General features: G+C 43.2%; 1 long non-coding RNA gene across 1 annotated transcript in view; it reads right to left on the reverse strand.

Moving 5' to 3' along the window:
• The window catches only part of LOC123464933, a 29,565-nt gene extending 21,135 nt beyond the window's left edge, over positions 1-8,430 (reverse strand). Inside the window, exon 1 of the long non-coding RNA XR_006640024.1 lies at positions 8,265-8,430. This is a non-coding gene — a long non-coding RNA (uncharacterized LOC123464933). The remainder of the gene's footprint in view (positions 1-8,264) is intronic.
• Between the last annotated feature and the right edge of the window lie 15,818 nt (positions 8,431-24,248).

A 24,248-nucleotide genomic window follows, 5' to 3' on the forward strand; every position in this document is an offset into this window, starting at 1 on the left:
TTCAGTCGCTCAGATGTGTCTGACTCTTTGCAACTCCATGGACTGCAGCACGCCAGGCTGCCCTGTCCAACACCAACTCCTGGAGACTACTCAAACTCATATCCATTGAGTCGGTGATGCCATCCAACCACCTCATCCTCTGTCGTCCCCTTATCCTCCTGCCTTCAATCTTTCCCAGCATCAGGGTCTTTTCCAATGAGCGTTCTTCCCATCAGGAGGCCAAAGTATTGGAGTTTCAGCTTCAACATCAGTCCTTCCAATGAATATTCAGGACTGATTTCCTTTAGGATGGACTGGTTGGATCTCCTTGCAGTCCAAGGGACTCTCAAGAGTCTTCTCCAAAACCACACTTCAAAAGCATCAATTCTTTGGCACTCAGCTTTCTTTATAGTCTGACTGTCACATCTATACATGACAACTGGAAAAACCATAGCCTTGACTAGATGGACCTTTGTTGGCAAAGTGATGTCTCTGCTTTTTAATATGCTGTCTAGGTTGGTCATAACTTTTCTTCCAAGGAGCAAGAGTCTTTTAATTTCATGACTGCAGTCACCATCTGCAGTGATTTTGGAGCCCCAAAAAATAAAGTCTGCCACTGTTTCCCCATCTATTTCCCATGAAGTGATGGGACCGGATGCCATGATCCTAGTTTTCTGAATGTTGAGCTTTAAGCCAACTTTTTCACTGTCCTCTTTCACTTTCATCAAGAGGCTTTTGAGTTCCTCTTCACTTTCTACCATAAGGGTGGTGTCATCTGCATATCTGAGGTTACTGATATTTCTCCTGGCAATCTTGATTCCAGCTTCTTCTTCCAGCCCAGCGTTTCTCATGATGTACTCTGCATATAAGTTAAATAAGCAGGATGACAATATACAGCCTTGACGTACTCCTTTTCCTATTTGGAACCAGCCTGTTGTTCCATGTCCAGTTCTAACTGTTGCTTCCTGACCTGCATACAGATTTCTCAAGAGGCAGGTTAGGTGGTCTGGGATTCCCATTTGAGAGTGGGTAGCAGCCAGCAATCCCAGCAGCTGACCCTCCATCAGTCTGATGGCTGTCCCTCACTGACCTGTCCTTACCCTTTTCCTTCCACTGTTACACAATAAACCTGTTGTCCTCCCAAATCTGGCTGAGTATCTGCTTCCCAGAGATGGCAACCAGAACACCTTTGAAAATGGATGGATTCAGTGAAATCAGCTTGCTGCTGGCTGGTTGGTGTCCTCAAAGCAGGGTACCACACTAGGAGTTCAACAGGCATCTCTGTTATGGCAGCTTTGACATTTCTTGGGACTGTCTCTGTGGTTCCTTGCGGGCAATGAGGATTCTGTACCATAGAGAATGTCCCCATATCACTGAAGCCTCCCTGGTCAAACCTTGGGTTCTTCCCCTCTCTGTCCAGCCCAACCAGGGTCCAACCACCAGGACATGCTGGTTCCGTTCTGCAGCTCTTCTGGGGCTTCGTCTCTTTCACCTCCTACTGCATGCAGCCCTTTCCTGGGTGGGTTGTGTTGTGCCTCACCTCCTGCTCTGGTCTGGACTCCACGAAGGAGACAGAGCTATATCCTCAGAGGCACATGCTGTCTTTAAGTCAGAGCTTTTACATCGCCTCAAGAAGGAAGAACTAGCTTTTTAACAGAGGGAGCGCTATGTCTGTAGGATGAGAGTTCCCCGAAATCTGAGGATCCAGTTATTTTTCCTGTGTTTCTCCAAAGCCTGGGACACCCCATCTGCTGCACTATGTCCCCACCAGGCCACCACAGACAGAAGCTGTACAACCTCCTGGGGCTGCCTTACTCCCCGGAGACAGGAGGTTTGTTGACAGTTCCAAAAGCCCATTTTCCCGTCTGCTTCCATGATCTCTTACAAGTTCCCCAAGTGACAGTGTTTGAAGGAAGGAAGTTGCTCTTGGGAGCCCTAACTTGGAGGGAGGAAGAGAGGGAAGCAGAAGTTGAGCTGTGATGTCGGTGGCAACAAGACCACAGTGGAGCCCCTTGGAATTCTGCACAGTTGCTAGATTTCCCCTTAAAGTGAATTCAAACCAAAAAGAATCTAGTGCAGTGCTTAGCACAGAGTAGGAGTTTTAACACGTGATTTATTCATCTTCCAGACCCCAAATTCCCTATATCTGCACACTTCCGGGAGGTTTTCCCAGTCGGATCCTGATTCCAAACCCTAAATCCTGCTTTAACCCAGGCTGACACAGCCACACATCATTCCATTTACAGCATCCTATTCTCATTGTTTTTTAATTTTTTTAACTTTAAAAATGTCAAACATACAAAAGAGTAAAGATGTAACAATTCAATAAACATTCTTGTGAACAGCATACTGAATTAACAGATGTTAACATTCTGTCTCATTTGCTCCAGATTTTTTTAAATAAATGCGTTTGATAAATCAATATTACAGGTACATTATTTCTTTGTATCCTTCCCCAAGTCTATTTCCCTTCCTCCACCCTTAGAGGAAATGGCTTTCATAAAGTCACTGTATTTAATTTCTTCTCTGATTCTATACTTTGCTGTGTCAATGAACAATAATAATAACTATAATTATTGTAGCCTATATTCTTTGTCACAAATAAGCCCAATGCTCCCTTTGTATTATCTTGTTTAGTATTCATAATAGATCATTGAGATACCTACTATTATTCACCCCTATTTTGTGGAGGCACAAAGATGTTAAATGTATAAAGGTTGCATGCATGCTCAGTCGCTGAGTCGTGTCCAACACTTTTGTGACCCCCACCAGGCTCCACTCCCTGTGGAATTTTCCAGGCAACAATGCTGGAGTGGGTTGCCATTTCCTACTCCAGGGGATCTTCCTGACCCAGGGATGGAACCCAAGTCTCCTGTGTCTCCTGCACTGGCAGGCGGATTCTTTACCACTGAGCCACCTGGGAAGCACAGTTACATTTTGCAGAAATGTTAAATTTTGCAAAAATTGTTCTCAAGCAGATATTACTGTTTACCCATCTGTTTTTCTAGTAGACTCTGAACTCTTGGACAAAATGTGTCTCTTTTTCTCAGTGTCCCTGGGCCTACGACAAATAACACTTAATAGAAGCGTACACACACGAGTAAGTAAACAAATGGATCAAGAATCAATGAACCATTTGCAACGTGGTGTAGCCCAGCCTCTCCCAAACAATTTCCTGTGCCCAGTCCTGGTGGCAGGATGCTCTTCTTCCCCTACTCCTTGTCCCACGGGCTATCCTCTTGTGGTTGCCATGAAAGCATCCTCCCCTAGCCCTGAGCGAGAAGGCCAAGGCTGCTCCTTGCTTAAAATTCTCTTTGTCGTCACAGCATCACAAGCTGCTTTGAAAATCAGGTGCTAGCAAGGCAGGAGTGAGTCCCTGGACTTCCCAGAAGAGTCTGCCGTGGTACCAAGAAGGCCTGGCTGGAAATTAATAAAACTGTGCCCCAGCCTGATCTAAGAGGCCATCAATAACAGATGGCACAAGCCCTTTAGGAATTCTTCTAGGAACATCAGTCAGGCCATATAGGGAGCCATTAGCTGGGCACCATGTGTTGCTTTGGACAGACTGGGTGCCCTGCAAACATAACCAAGCACACAAATATATTTTCCTACTAAGGAGACATTGTGGGGACTTTCCTGGTGATGAGTGATTAAGAATCCACCCCCTAATACAGGGGACGTAGGTTCAATCCCTGATCAGGAAACTCAGACCCCAAATGCCATAGGGCAATTAAGTCCACATGCCACAACTGGAGAGCCTGTGCAGCACAACTAGAGAAGCCGGCATGCCACAAGGAGGAGCCCAGTGCAACCAAATAAATAAATATTTTTTTAAAAAAGAGGCATTGTGTACACATGTTAGCTTTTACTTTTATATAGGCCAAAGGTCAAATCTGCCTGAAAATAAGGGTATCAATACCCACCTTGTTAAGCCAGGGTGAGCCTTCAATGTGTCGATGCATGAAACTCACCCAGCACAGTGCCCATGGGCACTGGGAGCCCAAGATCCTGGAACCAGTCTCGACCTCTCCCTGAGTGGCTCATCCATGCCTCAGCTGACCTTAGCCAGTGCTCACGGCTCTGCACACCCACCTCGCTCCCCTCCCCTTCTTCCCACCTGCTATTTTCTTGTCTCAGACCCCAGCCTCTGCTTCATTTCCTGTATAGCTAATTCCCATTCATTGCTTCAAAGGCAAGTTCAAACTCTATGTCGACACCACCGGCCCACCTGAATGCTGTCTTCTGGCCTGGGGAGAATCCCACAGTCACTCTGATTTTAGGGTTCCCGGGGAAGTCCGCATCTCCCACTCCTATTGATTGCAATTGATTATGTAGATAACCTCCCAAAGCTGTATTAGAGCGATGACAACAATGGTAATGATTTTCCTTCTCTCTGCCTGGCTCAGCTTCACTCCCCGTGCTTAGCACAAGTCACCATGTGACAAATTCTGTACTTATGGTATTTGTCGACTTGCTCCCCCCTCATCCTAGGGCATAACTACTATCAGGGCGGGTCCTCTGTCTGCCTGATCCCGGCTTCATCATCAAGGTCTGTATCAGGTACACAAAGGTACTGAAAAAAAAACCTGCTCTACCCACGGCTGATTCATTTAGCTATGAAGTAGAAGTCAATGCGACCTTGTAAAGTAACTCTATTGTAAGAAAAATTAATAAAGAAATGGAAGAACGAGTGGAGAAAGGAATAAAAATGAATCACCATGCCTGCTGATTAAAGGCATAGACTGAGCTCTTACACGAAGTAATGGAGCACAGTACACACTCAAACACCCTCACCTCATGATGGTTTCAGAAACTTGACAGGGGCCACGGTTACCGCCTCTGAGCACAGGAAATGCAGGTGTGAGGGCAGCGGGGAGTGAGGAATCAGATGAGCCCGGGGGCTCCGAGAATCCAGGGCTGGTTTGCAGCTGAGCAAGTGGGGCAGGCAGGCAGGGCTGGACCCAAGTAGCTTTGGTCCTCGACGGGTGCCGTTTCCACAGAGTCACTCTGCCTTGGCAGGACTCCCAAGAGGAAAAGGTCTTGGCGAAACGGTCAGCTGTGTTTTGTAGACTCAGTGATCAGAACGGTGCCCAGAAAAGAGAAAACAAGGGTCTGATGGATGATGGAGCGAATACGTGTAGGAACGCACAAGTAAAACTCATCAAGCCCCTGAGAAAATGGACTAACTGGAAATAGAATCAAGGAGTAGAATCAAGACAGCTCTCTGGACTGTATCAGACAAGTGAATTTTCCAGTCAGAGGTCCGGAGGGACTCAGACAGGTGAGACGCTGAAGGACCCACGGACAGGCTGCCCGGGTTCAGGAACACAGCCCTCTGCTGCCCCCTTGTGGCGCCGTTTGCCAGGGAGCATCCAAATAACCCGACTCGGGCATTCAATCTGCAAATGCAGTCATTCACAGAAAGAGGGAAGCGTCTGTCCTTTCCCTGCGAGGTTTCTGCAACGTGGTAACTTCAGGCATCATTGCAGGGAAAGTGGGGGGCACAGAGTTTGGGGAGTATTGAGGATTTCCTTATACATAGAACCTGATTCAAATAAGCTTCAGCTTTAGCGTGTACAGTGAGGGTTCTATTTTCTAGGCTTGACCAAGAAAGAATTAGAAATCAAAGGGAATTCTGTTCTGCAGACTCTTGCTTTTAGAACTTGAATTTCGCTCTTCTGATGACCGTAGGGATGGTAAACTGCGTATTGAGTGCTGTGGTGTCAAAAGCGTGTTGCTACTCCGCTGAAGGGAATTGAAATTTGAATTTTAAATTCATGCTGAGTTGTCACACAGGGTTCAGTACAGAGGAGTGAAAACTCAATCTAAACTGCTAAATATATTTCGCAGGACTGAAAACTACCTTTGTGTTATAAAGTACGCTTCATCTTGTCTCAGTGTTTCTTTTTTGCCCTTGGTTTGTTGCCATGTGTCCTGAAAGTTGCTCTAACAGCATGCTCCCCGAAAACCTTATTAAGGAACCGCTCATAAGTGACAGTGATCCCACGACTGAATCACAGAATCATGTGGCATTACAATTTGAAGGAAAGCTGGGGAATTATATCCTAGTTTGGGGGAGGAAGTTTCACTCGGCCACAGGCAGCAGCCAGATACTAAGACACATGAGTAATTTCAGGTGCTGCCAACATCATACTCGGCTTTATGTCAACTTTATGTGAACTGAAAAGGAAAGAACATGTATTAATCGCCTGCTAGTGTCAAACTATTGTGCTAGCTGTTTTACACTTCTGGCTCATTAGCCATCACTGAGACGGAATGAAGGCGATCGTTACCATTATCTATTGCTGTGTCACACACTGCCCCCAAGCTGACTGGCTTAAACAACAAGTTCTCATTTTTCTTCTCTTTCTGTCCTGAGTTGACCGGGCTCAGCTATGGGTGATGCGGTTGCAGAGAGACAGTAGCCGTGGAACGAGTCCCCTAGGCTGAGTTCCAAGATCGGTGCCGGTTGTTGCAGAGCTCAGACGGAGCCGTCACCAGGGTGTCCGTGCATGGTCTCTGGATGTGGCGTGGGCTTCTCCAGACCCAAGGGGTCTCTCTGAACCCATGATGTCTGGGTTTGGAGAGATCTCGTCGTCAGAGTGAGCACTCTGTGAGAGAAAAAATAGAAGCTCCTGGCTGAATAAAGACAATGACTAACACAGGCAAAGTATTTGCACATAATTGTATTGGTCAAAGGTGTCATGGCACCAGTCATAACGCCAGATTCAACGGAGTGGAGGGGTCAGCTTTAGCTCCCGACAGGGGGCTGGCACGGCCATAGAGCAGAAGGGTAAGTGGATGGAAGGTGTTGCTGGGCCATACTGAGACCACACAATCTTCTACAGTGATTCACGTATCTTCCACTTGCAAATGGTGCTTACCACGCCCCCGAGGAATCCAGGAGCTCAACTCACCCCAGGATAGCATCAGCTCAAAGCCAGACTCTCATCAGCTAAATCAGATCCAGAGATGGAGGTTTTCTGAGGAGCAATTCTTTGAATTAGCATCTTGAGTACAATTTATCTCCATCTGCGGGACTGTGAGCTAAAGATCAAATCATCCACTCTACACCCATCAAACATACATTAGAGAGAAGAATGACTTCAGTAGACATTCCTGTTAAAAGGCTGAAAATCTGAAGCATACAGAAATTACTCGTCTCTAGTGATTCTGAAGTCCAGTTGGGCTTTTGTTCCCAGGGTTTTGACTCGAGACCAGCCCTGCTCCCTGGGTTGCTGGTTCTCGGTGGTTCTTGGTCCCCTGTCTGAGCCGTCCATCCAGTCCTCACAAGTAGGAGCCTCCTTACAGTTGCCTCTGCCTGCTCCTTGCCCAGAAGGTGCCTGAGGTCCACTTTTAAGAGGATCCTTTCCGTTTTGCACTGTTTCTGTACATTTTGGTACAAGCAGAAAATGTTTCTGATAAAACAATAATAATAGTGACAATAATTAACTAAATCAATGTCTTGTGCACATTATGTGTTTGTATGGTGACTGCAGCCATGAAATTAAAAGACGCTTGCTCCTTGGAAGGAAAGTTATGACCAACCTAGACAGCATATTCAAAAGCAGAGACATTACTTTGCCAACAAGGTCCTTCTAGTCAAGGCTATGGTTTCTCCTGTGGTCATGTATGGATGTGAGAGTTGGACTGTGAAGAAGGCTGAGCACTGAAGAATTGATGCTTTTGAACTGTGGTGTTGGAGAAGACTCTTGAGAGTCCCTTGGACTGCAAGGAGATCCAACCAGTCCATTCTGAAGGAGATTAGCCCTGGGATTTCTTTGGAGGGAATGATGCCTAAGCTGAAACTCCAGTACTTTGGCCACCTCATGCGAAGAGCTGACTCATTGGAAAAGACTCTGATGCTGGGAGGGATTGGGGGCAGGAGGAGAAGGGGACGATAGAAGATGAGATGGCTGGATGGCATCACTGACTCGATGGACGTGAGTCTGAGTGAACTCTGGGAGTTTGTGATGGACAAGGAGGCCAGGCATGCTGCAATTCATGGGGTCGCAAAGAGTTGGACACAAATGAGCGACTGAACTGAACTGAACTGAATGTATTTTACTGAGGTTTAGTCTATTAGAAAACAGTTATACAAACAGCTCTTTTTAGATAATTATCCCCTTGGCTTTAAATCAGAATCAAGATTCTGTAAGAAAAATAGCCTTAACTTTTTTAAAAGCAATTTTTGCATAGTTCAGGGGGCACTGTTAAAAGTTTCCATAATTTTTTCTGAAATATTCACAATGGTTTTTACAACCACACACTGAGACGATCTTTACCATGATAACTTTTTTCCTTTGCCTTCTTCTTCTTCTTTTTTTTTTTTTCAGTCTTCTACTTCCTGGAAACAAACCAAAAAATTTGAATCACTCAAATTTATCTCATACTCTCAAACTGTAATGCTAAACCATCAACATATACCTTCTACCTTAAAAATATACCCAGAATATGAACATTTCTCATTATTTCCACTATAAAAATCCTTGTCCAAACCTCTACCAAAATAATTTCAATAATATTTTCACCATTTTCCTTTATTCAAACATATTCTTTATTGTCTATATCCACCAAACCTAGAAGTCATTCTTGTAAAACCTATGTTAGATTATTATACCTCTCTGCTACAAACCTCCAAAGGCTTTCTATTTTACTCTATATAGAATAAACTCTTTGCAATGGTCTATAAGACCTATATAACCAGCTTGCTTAGTTCAGTTCGGTCACTCAGTCATGTCCAACTCTTAGAGACCCCATGGACTGCAGCACACCAGGCCTCCCTGTCCATCACCAACTCCTGGAGTTTACTCAAACTCATCTTCATTGAGTTGGTGATGCCATCCAACCATCTCATCCTCTGTCATCCCCTTCTTCTCCCACCTTCAATCTTTCCCAGCATCAGGGTCTTTTCAAATGAGTCAGCTCTTCGCATCAGGTAGCCAAAGTATTGGAGTTTCAGCTTCAACATCAGTCCTTCCAATAAACACCCAGGACTGATCTCCTTCAGAATGGACTGGTTGGATCTCCTTGCAGTCCAAGGGACTCCCAACAGTCTTCTCCAACACCAATATACAGCCTTGACGTACTCCTTTTCCTATTTGGAACCAGTCTGTTGTTCCATGTCGAGTTCTAACTGTTGCTTCCTGACCTGCATATAGGCTTCTCAAGAGGCAGGTCAGGTGGTCTGCTATTCCCATCTCTTTCAGAATTTTCCACAGTTTATTGTGATCCACACAGCTTATTGATCTTTTGTAGTGATTGTACCATGTCTTGGGATCAGCATTGACCTCTTTCTGACAGATGAATAATTTATCAGCAGGTGTAGGTAGATCAGCCATAGCAAGAGGACACCCGGCTGATGGTCACACAGTGTTTGTTCCTGACACCACGGCTACTCATGTACGACCCCTACATAAGGCCTGGGCTTGCTAAGGGCAGAGGTGGCCAACTCCTCCCACCCACTAGATGTTCTGGTGCCTCTTCTATGCCACAGGCTCCTGGTGGGTGTCAGTGTGAAAGATACAGATGCATACACTCAGTGCCCATTCTTTATGCCCTACTGCACTCTTCTTCCCCAGACCCCCTTTTTTTTCTCTTCGATACTGTATATTTAAAAGAAAATATACTAACCCTGAAGCTTTATGAGGGCCTGTGACTTCATAGACAGCAATCACCTTGTTTAAAGACAAGAATGATAAACATGTACTAGCAGAGTGAATACGTGTGACAGGCCCTGTACTAGATGAACTCATGCCTCTTTCATACACTCTCAACAACCCTTTGCTACGCGTGTGATCACCCTGTTTATTGCAGATCCCAAAGGGAAAGTAAGAGCAAAGCTGTGAACTACCTGAGCTAAGACGAGAGCCAAAAAGGTCTGACTCAAATCCTGTGTTGATTGGATAGCCCGTGGTGCTATCCTTATTAAATTCACTCCATATCCCTTTAAAAGGGAAAGGATAAAACTCACAAGGGTAATATGGCTCTAATAATGAGGTTTATGTAGGAGGGATTTGTAAAATGCACGATGCTATATGAATTGCCAGATTCACAGTAAATTACCATGATCCCCATTTCTCCAATGTACCTGCTACTTCTTGAAATAAAAACCATGAAATCATAATATTGGAGATTAGAAGGTGAGATCTCTCAGAGATGATCAGGCCAAACATTTTTCATTTTGGAGATGAAGGAACTGAAATGCAAGATGAAGTGACTTACCTAAAATCAGCTCACAAGTTAGTCCCGGAGTTAGACCCGAGGCCCAGGACTAGTTCAATCCTCTTTCCACTGTCATGCACACCTTCAAACCAAAGCTTCATCCCATTAATGATCTCATTAAGCTGAGCCCCACTCCCCAACCCCATCTGCGCAGAATTTAATCAAACTCGATGAAGCACCACCTATAACTAATTAGATCTACGTTCCACACCCCATGCAGACCCACTGCACCCCCTGGAATAAGGGAGTAACTGTGGTGTGCTCATTTCTTGTATCTAGACCCGACCCTGATGTAAAATGTGGAGTGTGCTCAGGTGGGCTTTGAACCCTTGGCCAGCTCCAGAAATCTGCGATTCTCCTATTTTAGCACCGTCTCATTTTCTTTGCATTCTTGTGTTTATGTTCCATGGCTGTTTGAGTGGTAGGAGTAAAGAAAGGGAAACTAATACTCATTAATCAGTTTCTATTGTTTAATTTGCCTATATGCTTATTTTACTTTGAAGCAGGAATCTTTAAGTGCTAGTAACAAAGACAAAATCTGGCAAATGTAAGGAAAAAAAGTTTATGGGGACCCTACTGGGAGGAGAGGGGTGAGTTCAAAAATTGAAGGCAAACCTCAGAAAGGAATACATGACATAAGGGTTAAATGAGTTTGCATATGTGTACCATTTCAAATAGTCTCTGACAAATGGTCTAGGCTACAGAAATTATAGTAAATAATAATAATAATGCTTATTTAACTTATATGCAGAGTACATCATGAGAAACGCTGGGCTGGAAGAAGCACAAGCTGGAAGGAAGAAGCACAGCTGGAATCAAGGTTGCTGGGAGAAATATCAGTAACATCAGATATGCAGATGACACCACCCTTATGGCAGAAAGTGAAGAGGAACTAAAAAGCCTCTTGATGAAAGTGAAAGAGGACAGTGAAAAAGTTGGCTTAAAGCTCAACATTCAGAAAATGAAGATCATGGCATCTGGTCCCATCACTTCATGTGAAACACTGGAAACAGTGTCAGACTTTTTTGGGGGAGGGGGGGCTCCAAAATCACTGCAGGTGGTGATTGCAGCCATGAAATTAAAAGATGCTTACTCCTCGGCAGGAAAGTTATGACCAACCTAGATAACATATTCAAAAGCAGAGACATTACTTTGCCAACAAAGGTCCGTCTAGTCAAGGCTATGGTTTTTCCAGTGGTCATGTATGGATGTGAGAGTTGGACCGTGAAGAAAGCCGAGCGCCAAAGAATTGATGCTTTTGAATTGTGGTGTTGGAGAAGACTCTTGAGAGTCCCTTGGACTGCAAGGAGATCCAACCAGTCTAACCTAAAGATCAGCCCTGGGTGTTCATTGGAAGGACTGATGTTGAAGCTGAAACTCCAATACTTTGGCCACCTCATGCGAAGAGTTGACTCATTGGAAAAGACTCTGATGCTGGGAGGGATTGGGGGCAGGAGGATAAGGGGACAACAGAGGATGAGATGGCTGGATGACGTCACTGACTCGATGGACGTGAGTTTAGGTAAACTCCAGGAGTTGGTGATGGACAGAGAGGCCTGGCATGCTGCGATTCATGGGGTCGCAAAGAGTCAGAAATGACTGAGTGACTGAACTGAACTGAATAATAAAGAAAGACTGGAGTCCAGGCAGCTATAAGGCTCTTCGCAGAGCAGAGGTTATGGAACGTTTTATCTGTGTTACCACGATTTGGATGCATTCATTGTAATCACCCTCTGTCTTTGTGTTATCTGAATCAAGATACAAGCTCTAAAGCATCTCTGTCTCAGCTTAGATCATGATCCCACGCCCTGGAGGGGGAGGATGGGACCCCTTGCCTGGCCAACTTGCCAATACGGCTTTACAAGGCCACAGACATGTCTTCTCAAAGGAAAATCAGAGAGCTGGCATTCAACACCGTGGACCTGAAGGCTGGGCAGGAGAAAGTGGTATTCTCTGTATATTGTAGTTTCCAATTCATGCAAACATATTAAAGATTAATATAAGGTCTTATGAGACAACTCCCAAAGATAGAGACTCACACCTGTGAGGTTTTTGATAATTCCTGTCACTCTTGTATGCCCCAGGGCTCTTGTTTGTAAATCAGGGGAGTGATAGTAATTGTCTCTGAGACTGAGGAAAGGATGCTTAAACTTGGGATGCTTAGAGCCAGCCTGACATATTGAGGGAATGTTAGCTTTTTCTCACCATCTATGGGCCTTCATAATCTTACTGAGCTTTGGTTTTCCCCTCCTTATGATGTAACCACTGCTACCAGATCCCCGAATTGCAAAGATGGTATTAGATGTACTAGAAAAAAGTTTGTAATGGAGTAGGTGCATATTATAGAAATTAGTGGTAAGTTTTACAGAAAAAATGAATTATTGTCAACACATGCATGCATGCTCAGTCACTTCAGTCATGTCTGACTCTCTGCGATCCCATGGACTGTAGCCCACCAGGCCCCTCAATCCACGGGATTCTCTAGGGAAGAATACTGGAGAGGGTAGCACCCTCCTTTAGGGGATCTTCCCGACCCAGGGTTCAAACCCCTGTCTCCTGCGTCACAGGTGAATTTTTATCAATGGGCCACCAGGGAAGCTCGGATTGTCAACATAAGTATAATGATATTATAAATAAGAAATCAAAGATCCCAATTACTGAGTTTATGGATAAATAGCTTCTTTATTTTAACTTTTTATTCTCTATTGGAATATAGTTGATTAACACTGCTGTGATAGGTTCAGGTGTACAGCAAAGTGGTTCAGTTATATAAATACACAAAGAATTGATGCTTTTGAACTGTGGTGTTGGAGAAGACTCTTGAGAGTCCCTTGGACTGCAAGGAGATCCAACCAGTCCATTCTGAAGGAGATCAGCCCTGCGAGTTCTCTGGAAGGAATGATGCTAAAGCTGAAACTCCAGTACTTTGGCCACCTCGTGTGAAGAGTTGACTCATTGGAAAAGACCCTGATGCTGGTAGGGATTGGGGGCAGGAGGAGAAGGGGACGACAGAGGATGAGATGGTTGGATGGCATCCCCGACTCGATGGACATGAGTTTGGGTAAACTCCGGGAGTTTGTGATGGACAGGGAGGCCTGGCATGCTGCGATTCATGGGGTCGCAAAAAGTTGGACACGACTGAGCGACTGAACTGAACTGAACTGATCTATTCTTTTTCAGAATTTTTTCCCATTTAGGTTGCTACGAAATATTGAAGAGTTCCCTGTGCTATACAGTAGGACCTTGTTGATTATCTATTTTAAATATAGCAGTGTGTACGTATCTATCCCAAACTCCCTAACTATCCCTTCCCGCTTCTTCTTCCTGGTACCCAAGTTCATTCTCTAAGTCTGTGAGTCTGTTTCTGTTCTGTAAACAAGTTCATTTGTATCATTTCATTTTAGATTTTGCAGATAAGCAATACTATATGATATTTCTCTTACTCTGCCTTATATATACATATATATATAACTTATTATTATAGAATAATATATAACTTATTATTATAATCTTATAATAATAATAAATAAATGACCATATTTTTTTTAACTAAATCCATCTCTGTAAGAACACTGGTTATGTTCACTCAGATACAGACTGGATCCCAAGTTTCCTGGGATAACAGGAGTTATTTGGTCCCAGCAGCAGTCAAGTCTTGGCAAGGGCTGAATGTCTAGATTTCTAAAATTTTGTACTCAAGTACACAGCAAGAGTCACAGTTTCCCCACAGGTTAAAAAAAAAAAAAAAGGCTCTTCAAATTCCACCACTGGGGAATCAGTCAAACTTGAGGATCTGAGGGAATTTGCAGCAGGTGTAGAAATTCAGACAGCTATAAATTATCACTAAATTTGGCACCACACAGAGAAGTATTTCTGAATAATTCTTTTATGCCTGTCATAAGAATTTGTCTTGCAATTCTGTGCTGTAATGCATGCCATAAATACAATAATTTATGGTTTGTTTCTACCCAGTAATATGCAGTGTCGTACTTAACTTGGGAACAAGCACAATTAGAACTATAATCAGTTGTGACATTTCTTTGAAATGTTTCTATTTAATTATTTTTTTTTTGTGATAGACTGACATTAATAGCTTTTTTTTTGAGGAGACAAATCATAATAATTACTCCAGAGAAAATGACAAAGATAAATGATATTCATACAAGAAGGCAGCATTGATCCAGAGACTGATTGGTGGTTGACTACGTGGAAAGGAAGATGAAAGATACGTTGCTTTAGTTTGGTGCGCCCATTAGCATCATCTGAAGAGCGGAGAAGACACGGTCAAGTTTAGTCTCCGTGTTCTCCTCTCTCTTCTATGTACATCTCTTGGTACCAGGTGACTCTCCTCCAAACAGTAAAAAAAAGTGCAGGCTTTGGAGTCAGAAACATCTGGGGAAGAATTCTTGGATCACTAAGTACATTCTAACAATCTGACTGGAGGCAGGCACTGTTAATATGCATTAAGCAACTATTTATATTTCCTCATTTGAATAACAAATAAGAATACCCTTATTATACTATAAGGAGAATAGTACCCTATTCTCCTTATAAGAACACCAGTCATACTGCATAGCATTCACCCTCATGACCTCATTTCAACTTGATTATATCTGTGGAGACGCTATTCCTCAGAAAGCTCCCATTCTGAGTAACTAAGGATTAGGACTTCAACTTTTAGGGGACACAGTTCAACCCATAAACATTTCCCTGACATGGAAATTGGGTTTTCCAGCTCACAAAGCTTTTCCATATCTGACAGAATTATGTTTTATAGAATCCTCTTACGGAATATCCACAACCACAATCAATGGATTTCATTTCACTCTTTTACACACATGGTAAACATTCACATTATAAAAACATCTATGCAGCACTCAACATTAATCAACATTTTATATACTCCCCCTCCCCACCACCAAATCCTGACAACAATGCAAAATACTATTAGTCCCTGGCTTCCAAAAGTAAACAGAGGCTCTGAGGGAAAAAGTGACTTACACATGGCTACAAAGCTCTCTGCTGGTTTTATAAATGACCCACCAGCTTAATCGATGTTGTCCCTTTCTTCCTCTGCCCTCTGTTCATCCTTTACGACCCCATGACTATGGAATTCTCTAGGCCAGAATACTAGAGTGGGTAGCCTTTCCCTTCTCCAGGGGATCTTCCCAACCCAGGGATAGAACTCAGATCTCTTGCACTGCAGGCAGATTCTTTGCCAGCTGAGACACAAGGGAAGCCCATGAATACTGGAATGGGTGGCCTTTCCCTTCTCCAGGGGATCTTCCTGACCCAGGAATCAAACTGGGAGGCTCCTGCATTACAGGCAGATTCTTTACCAACTGAGCTATCAGAAAAGCCCTCATCCTTTGCCAGGGATAATTATAACTTTTTGACTCAAGGGAGGGTTTTATAAAACATAATTTGCCCAAAGCAGTTCTTCTGACCTCAATCATAGTAAAGCAGAACCAACTTTGATCACCATTGGATACACAACCTCCTTCAATTCTTCATGTACTCATCTTTGAATTTAGAGTCACATGTTAGGAAAGGAGACAGTAATTGAAGCATAGTTCCCATAAGCTTGGAAATTCCAGAAAGAGGGCATCCCAGCAATCAGACTACTGTTCGGAATAGCATGACTAGATATATTTTACATTACCCTGGCTTTCAATATTTTCAAAAGAGGACAGCCTTGCACTAAGAAATACTTGGTAATTTTTACTCTTGTATGTCTTTTCTCTCCCTGGGAACTTGAACACTTTTGCTTAAGGAGGCTATTCTTCTACTGACTTTTGAATGCTTAACATAGGTCACATCATGGTTGGGCTCCTGCCTACTCAGAGTCACCACCAGCTTTTTGATTTGTTTCTTACTGTGTTGTTTTGTTTTGTTCTGTTTTTAACCTGAGAGAGGAATGTGTTCAGATGCTTAATGGATGTTTCAATACCATTTCCAACTCATGATCCGTGACATTTTTCTAAATGTTAAATTTCTGATTGGAAAAATGCATCCCAAGAAAAGCTATTTGTGAATAAGATGATGCAAGCAAGACAGAAGCAGACTGTCAGTAAGAATATGGCCATTTTTGCAAAAGGGTAACTTTAAGTAACCTTACTTTATCAATGAGAACACAAGGAAATACAAAAGAAATGCAAGTAACAACAGTAGATCACTGCATGGCTTAGTCCAGTCGACCTGGAAGGCGCAGGATGCTGCAACTACAGTGTCCAGAGTATGAGATTGAATGGCAAATACCCACACACTGAAAAACTACCATGGTGACTAAACATGGACCCTTCTCCTTTCTGTATTTATTTTTTGATGGCTGAGGTAGAAAACCAAAATCTTCCATGTGGTACACATTGTCCTGCCAGTTCTAACCAGGATATGTGTTTCATGCCTCTCCATCTGCTTCTTATTTCCATTTTCCTTCAGTGCCCTTTCTCCATGCCTTGCCTCTTGGCCCCAGGCAGTCTGGACAGGCTGCCTCCTTTTACTGGAATGAATGACCTTTTGCAGTCTCTCCAACTCTCTGTTGAATCACTATGATCCTTACAGAATGCTGTAAGAAATGACTCTAAAGTTTGATGACTTGGAAACAAACCTTAGCTTTTTCTTTTTTTGGATTGGAGTGTCTTTTTTTTTTTTTTTTTTTTTTGATGGGCATGAGTTTGAGCAAGCTCTGGGAGTTGGTGATGGACAGGGAAGCCTGGTGTGCTGCAGTCCATGGGGTCGCAAAGAGTGACTGAACTAAACTGTCATTTTTTTAACTGGAAAATAATTGCTTTACAATGTTGTGTTAGTTTCTGATTTACAACAATGTGAATCAACACCAAGTATGCATCTACCTCCTCCCTCTTGAGCCTCACTCCCTTCTGAACCTGACACTAAGTTCCCTGTGCTATAAAGCAGCTTCCTACTCGCTGTCTATCTTAGCTTGGTGATGTACATCTGTCAATGCTGTTCTCTCAGTTTGTCCCACCCTTTCTCCCTACCAATGTTCACAAGTCTGTCTTTACTTCTTCATCTCTCTTCCTGCCCTGCAGATAGGTTCATTGGTACCATTTGTCTAGATTCCATACAGTTGTGTTAATACATGATATTTGTTTTTCTGTTTCTGAGCTACATCACTCTGTATAACAGACCCTAGGTTCATCCATATCACTGCAAATGACCCAGTTTTGTTCCTTCTTATGGCTGAGTAATATTCCATTGTAAACACGTATGACATCTTCTTTATCCACTCATCTCTCAGTGGATACCTAGGTTGCTTCCATGTCCTGGCTACTGTAAACAGTGCTAATAGTGAATGAACACTGGGTTGCATGTGTTTTTTGAATTATGCAAACCTTAGTCTTTCCATCTAGAGGATGTCTGACCTCTGAAAAGATACTTTAATTTCTTGGTGCCTAGATATCTTTGTCTAATAAACAAGAATAAATTATAATGTCTTCTTCCTATGGTTATTCTGAGCATTAACTGAGACAATATATGTCAATCTTAGAATCATGTCTAATGTATAGTAAGTACTCAAAATATATTAAGGATATTAAATTTTCTGCTCATCTCTACCAGTCAAGTCCAGTGTCACTCCCTATAGAAATCTGCCATTGGCGGATTCTTCCAGACCACGTGCTAATGATCAGTTGGCCAAGGTGGAAAAAGTGACATTGCTGCATTCCCTAAGCCTAAGGAATTTCTTGCAGCTTCCACTCACATTCTCTTGTTTCCTTAATTCATTAATTTAGCTTGAGCTGATGAGCTTAATGATAAGAGAAAACCAGTTAATAGCCAGCACCAAATGACTGAGGTTTAAGTGATGTCATCTTAAACCATCAAGTTGGGACTTCCCTGGTGGTTCAGTGGTTAAGACTTCACCTTGCCATGCAGGGGGTACTGGTTTGATGCCTGGTCAGGAAGCTAAGAACCTATATGCTTCATGGCCAAAAAAAAAATCAAAAATCAAAACATAAAACAAAAGCAATATTGTAATGCTTTTACAATATTGACTTTTGCAAAAACAATGACTTTTGAAAAAAAATAGATGGGAAAACAATGGAAACAGTGAGAAACTTTATTTTTGGAGGTTCCAAAATCACTGAAAATGGTGACTGCAGCCATAAAATTAAAAGACTCTTGTTCCTTGGAAGAAAGGTTATGACCAGCCTAGACAGCATATTAAAAAGCAGAGACATTTGCCAACAAAGGTCCATCTAGTCAAAGATATGTTTTTTACAGTAGTCATGTATGGATGTGAGAGTTGGACTATAAAGAAAGCTGAGCGATGATGAATTGATGCTTTTGAACTGTGGTGTTGGAGAAGACTCTTGAGAGTCCCCTGGACTTCAAGGAGATCCAACCAGTCCATCCTAAAGGAAATCAGTCCTGAATATTCATTGGAAGGACTGATGCTGAAGCTGAAACTCCAGTACTTTGGCCACCTGATGTGAAGGGCTGACTCATTGGAAAAGACCCTGATGCTGGGAAAGATTGAAGGTGGGAGGAGAAGGGGACAACGGAGGATGAGATGGTTAGGTGGCATCGCCGACACGATGGACATGAGTTTGAGTCAACTCTAGGAGTTGGTGATGGACAGGGAGGCCTGGCATGCTGCAGCCCATGGGGTCACAAAGAGTCAGACACAACTGAGTGACTAACACACATACACACACAAAGCTACTATGTTTTGGGATGATCTGTTACCCAGAAAAAGGTAACTGATAGATCTCGCATCCACAATAATCATGCATTGCTGAGTGAGTGTTCACATTTAAAACTTTAGTAACAGAGTCCAGAAAATAAATTCTATGCAGGACCCTGTCTAAAGCAAAGGGTACCAAAAAAGGATCTGAAAAAGGGATCTGAAAATTGTAACCTGAATCATGCAGAAGGGTTGATTTCTCCTCAAAGCTTTATCAGCAGTGGCCACAGGACTGGAAAAGGTCAGTTTTCATTCCAATCCCTAAGAAAGGCAATGCCAAAGAATGCTCAGACTAATGCACAATTGCACTCATCTCACATGCTAATAAAGTAATGCTCAAAATTCTCTAAGCCAGGCTTCAACAATACATGAACCGTGAACTTCCAGATGTTCAAGCTGGGTTTAGAAAAGGCAGAGGAAACAGAGATCAAATTGCCAACATCCGTTAGATCATCAAAAAAGCAAGAGAGTTCCAGAAAAACATCTATTTCTGCTTTATTGACTATGCCAAAGCCTTTGACTGTGTGGATCACAACAAACTGTGGGAAACTCTTCAAGAGATTGGAATACCGGACCACATGACCTGCCTCTTGAGAAATCTGTATGCAGGTCAAGAATCAAAAGTTAGAACTGGACATGGGAACAACAGACTGGTTCCAAATCTGGAAAGGAGTACATCAAGGCTGTATATTGCCACCCTGCTTATTTAACTTATACAGAGAGTACATCATGAGCAATGCTGGCCTGAATGAAGCACAAGCTGGAATCAAGATTGCCAGGAGAAATAGAAAACTAAGATCATGGCATCTGGTCCCATCACTTCATGGGAAATAGATGGGGAAACAGTGGAAACAGTGTCAGACTTTTTTTTTTGAGGGGGGGGGGCTCCAAAATCACTGCAGATGATGATTTCAGCCATGAAATTAAAAGATGCTTACTCCTTGGCAGGAAAGTTATGACCAACCTAGACAGTTATATTAAAAATCAGAGACATTACTTTGACAATAAATGTCTGTCTAGTCAAGGCTATGGTTTTCCCAGTGGTCATGTATGGATGTGAGAGTTGGACTATAAAGAAAGCTGAGTGCCAAACAATTGATACTTTTGAACTGTGGTGCTGGAGAAGACTCTTGAGAGTCCCTTAGACAGCAAGGAGATCCAACCAGTCCATCCTAAAGGAGATCAGTCCTGGGTGTTCATTGGAAGGACTGATGCTAAAGCTGAAACTCCAATGTTTTGGCCACCTGATTCGAAAAACTGACTCATTGGAGAAGACCCTGATGCTGGGGAAAATTGAGGGCAGGAGGAGAAGGGGACAACAGAGGATAAGATAGTTGGATGGCATCACCGACTCAATGGACATGGGTTTGGGTGGACTCTGGGAGTTGGTGATGGACAGGGAAGCCTTGTGTGCTGTAGTCCATGGATTTGCAAAGAGTTGGACATGACTGAGCGAATGAACTGAACTGAACTGAGGCAATGGGGGCTATACCAGGCTAACACCCTCACAAATATGTGTCTCCACTTGAAGAGGGTAGTGAGGAATTTTATAGTAATGCTTCAAAAGGGGTGTGATCAGTTTGTGGACATTCTTCTGATTGGTTGATTGTTAGGCAAATGGAGTGTTTACATCATTGTAAACATCCATTGAAATGGAGGTCAACATCATGAACTTTCTGATTCCAAAGTCTGAGGTCTCTGTGCTTGTAGGTAGCATAGTGTTAACTTCTTTCTCGTGGGGGTTTCAATATCTGCAAAACAGCTCAAAGGTATTGTTATGTGTATCCCATAAGGGGGAACCAGGACTGTGCCCTAATGATGCACTATTTTTCCTCCCTTGTCTCTGCATCCTCTCACTTCCCTACTTAACAACTCTTTGAAGTTGCCTGGTGGAACTCAGGAAAGGTCATAGAGGCTACATGGAATGTATTTCCTGTAATCAAGAAATGTGGGATACAGAAAGGTTTTTGTGCCCAGAAACCCCATAGGAAGGTCCTGCTCGGTATATCAATCTACATAATAACAGACACCTCCAGGCTCTTCATCAAGGTTTTGTACTTCTATCCTGCCAGAAGTCTGTCATTCTCTAATTTTGCTCACAGTCATTGTTTTGTTTTTATTTGATCTCAAAAGCACATACTTCTTGTAACAATCCCCACCCAGGGATCAAACCTGTTTCTCTTACATCTCTAGCATTGGCAGGTGGGTTCTTTACCACTAGCGCCCTCTGGGAAGCCCATTTTGTGGTTTACTGTATGTGAAAATTAGTCTCAGTACTATGTTCTCCTCCAAATAATTCCATTTCATAGCAAGGAAATCAGACAGCCATCACCTGCCTCCAAATTATTGTATTTTTTTTAATTATCAAGAACATCTTGTTTACTGGCAACAACTTCATCAGAAACCCAAGTGATCCAGCCTCAGAATATAGGGATCAGAATTTAAGCCTTTATTTCTGTGTTTAGTAATGAAGAGCTGTGAAGCAAGGTGAGGAGTATCTCCGTGTGGACCATGTGGAATTAAAAACCAACAGACTCAGCAAAGAACACAGACCAGACCATAATTCTTTTCTTGGACATTCTGCTTAATGAATACCACCTGTTTCTTACTCAGGTGGACTATACCATGGAGACCAAACGTAATGTGTGTCCGTTGAAATCTTTAGAGAGAGGTTTGTGGAGTAGACAGTAAGCAACTTTTTAACATTCTTCCCCTTCATTGCTGGCTGGCAAACTCTTCCATTTCCACTGAGATGAAACCATCATTACTCTGGATCTTTTTTGGCCTCCCCACCAACCCTTCCAGAAAGAGACACAGTTGATCTGGCCTCAGGCTCCTCTTCACAGATATATATTAATAATATATTAACACTTGTCACGAAACACTGAAGGCATTGATTTAATCTCTAACTTTACTTGACATTAAGTTTCTTGAAGGAAGGGACCATTCTGACTCATCTCTTTATTTCCTGGTACATATTCAGAGAAGAAAAGGACCTGCAGATACCTGCTGTCGACGTTCAGTTTGCATGACTCAGACAAGCACGCACTTTAGAATCTGCTCCTGGGCCATGATCTCGGAGAGGTCCGGAATGGTGTGTTTTTGCATAATTACCTTCTTTTCCTTTTACTCCACGTCAGGCAATTGTTTGAGATAAACACAGCTACTTTAGCATCTCCCTAAAAGTCAGTCCCACTGATGAGTAATATCTAAATAGCTTCCTATGGTAGGCTGAACAAAGATGCCCAACCACATTCATGTCCTAACTCCTAGAAACAGTGACTATGTCAGTTTAGATGTTAAAAGGAACTTGGTGAATATGATTAAGTTAAGGATATTGAGATTCATACTATCCTGAATTATCCTGGTAACCACAGATAGTCAGAAGGCTGTTTATAAGAGAGAAGCAGGAAGGTTAGGGTCAGAGAGAAGAGATGCAAAGATGAAAATAGATTGGAGGCATCTGAGAAAGGGACCATAAGCACAGAGCCTCAAGAAGGTGAAAAAGGCAAGGGATCAGATTGTCTTCTAGATCCTTGAGGGGAAATCAGCCTTGTTGATGAATTAACTTCAGCTCCCTCAGACTGATTCTGGACAAATGACCTCCAGAATTTTACAATAATACATTTTTGTGGTGTTAAGTCACTAAGCTGGTAGGAATTGGTTATAGTAGCAAAGGAAGATAATGTACTTTCTTATCAAAGCTACTGGTGTCCCTAATGCATGAGTTGTAAACCATGGGATTCCAAATAGAGTAACACCAACTCCATCATGCACAGAACCCAGCTCCACCCCTTCCCTTATGTGGAGCCACTCCTGGAATGGAGGAAAGAAACGGGACTGTTAACACAAGTTCATGGGCCTGACACACAGTGAGGCCAAACAAAATGAGATGTTGGAATTTGGAGCTGCTCCTGCTGCTGCTAAGTTGCTTCAGTTGTGTCTGACTCTGTGCGACCCCATAGACGGCAGCCCACCAGTCTCCCCCATCCCTGGGATTCTCTAGGCAAGAATACTGGAGTGGGTTGCCGTTTCCTTCTCCAATGCATAAAAGTGAAAAGTCAAAGTGAAGTTGCTCAGTTGTGTCCAACTCTTAGAGACGCCATGGACTGCAGCCTACCAGGCTCCTCCATCCATGGGATTTTCCAGGCAAGAGTACTGGAGTGGGGTGCCATTGCCTTCTCCATGGAATTTGGAGCAGAGAAAGATTTATTGCAGGGCTGTGCAAGAAGACAGGTGGCTCATGTCCTAAAAAGCCCCTAGATCCTGAAGCCTTGGCAAAGCTCTTTTTAAAGCCAAGTGAGAAAGGAGGGTTACAGAGGGTGGTATCCGGGTTACCCTATCAGTCCTTAGGCTCTGGGAGGTCTGGGGCTGTGTGCTCAAGGTCTTAAGTCATTAACATCTTTCATTTGGTGGGGGGTTGTTCACATCTGAGAACAGCTCAACTACTCAGGAAATGTGATCAGATACTGTTCTCTGGGTCCTTCAGAGAGGGGTTGGAGCAGAGGCTGTTGGGGAGGGCCATCCAGGAAGGCCCCTGGGTCCTGCTGGGTTACAGGTTCAAAAGATCACTTGTGCAATATGATGGCATGTCATCTTTTACACGCTGTGTACTCCTTTCTAACTCATGTTTCGACAAAGACAATTCCTACAGTCTATGATGAAATGGCAATGGCACCCCACTCCAGTACTCTTGCCTGGAAAATCCCATGGATGGAGGAGCCTGGTTGGCTGCAGTCCATGGGGTCGCCAAGAGTCGGACACAACTGAGCGACTTCCCTTTCACTTTTCACTTTCATGCATTGAGAAGGAAATGGCAACCCACTCCAATGTTCTTGCCTGGAGAATCCCAGGGACGGGGGAGCCTGGTGGGCTGCCATCTATGGGGTCGCACAGAGTCGGACACGACTGAAGTGACTTAGCAGCAGTAGCAGCATGATGAAGGGGACAACTTGGGTCAATCAAACTTTCAAATGTGCTGCTGGCTACTGTTCTAGTTCTAGGTAATTTTATTCATCCAAAGGATTGATCATAAAGAGAGGACACCACGTCCTGGAAGGCTTAGCAGCACCCTCACCAACTCCTCCAATAGCCTCCTTTGACATTAATTCTTCTTCCTTTTCTTTTCCTTGACTTCTGTCTCCAGGAGGGGAGGTTGGCAGGGCTTCAGCTGCACAACCATCTTCCAGAGAAGAAAAGGACATAGAAATGTTCCTCTTCCTTCCTTCTCCCATGCCCTGACCCTGTGATCTATTCCCTGCCAAGCAATGAACATTTCAGACTCATTTTCTCAACTTCATAAAACCTTTTATTTCTGATCTTTTATTTGGGTCATGTTTTC

Source organism: Bubalus bubalis, chromosome 15 (assembly GCF_019923935.1).
Source record: "Bubalus bubalis isolate 160015118507 breed Murrah chromosome 15, NDDB_SH_1, whole genome shotgun sequence".
Lineage (NCBI taxonomy): Eukaryota > Metazoa > Chordata > Mammalia > Artiodactyla > Bovidae > Bubalus > Bubalus bubalis.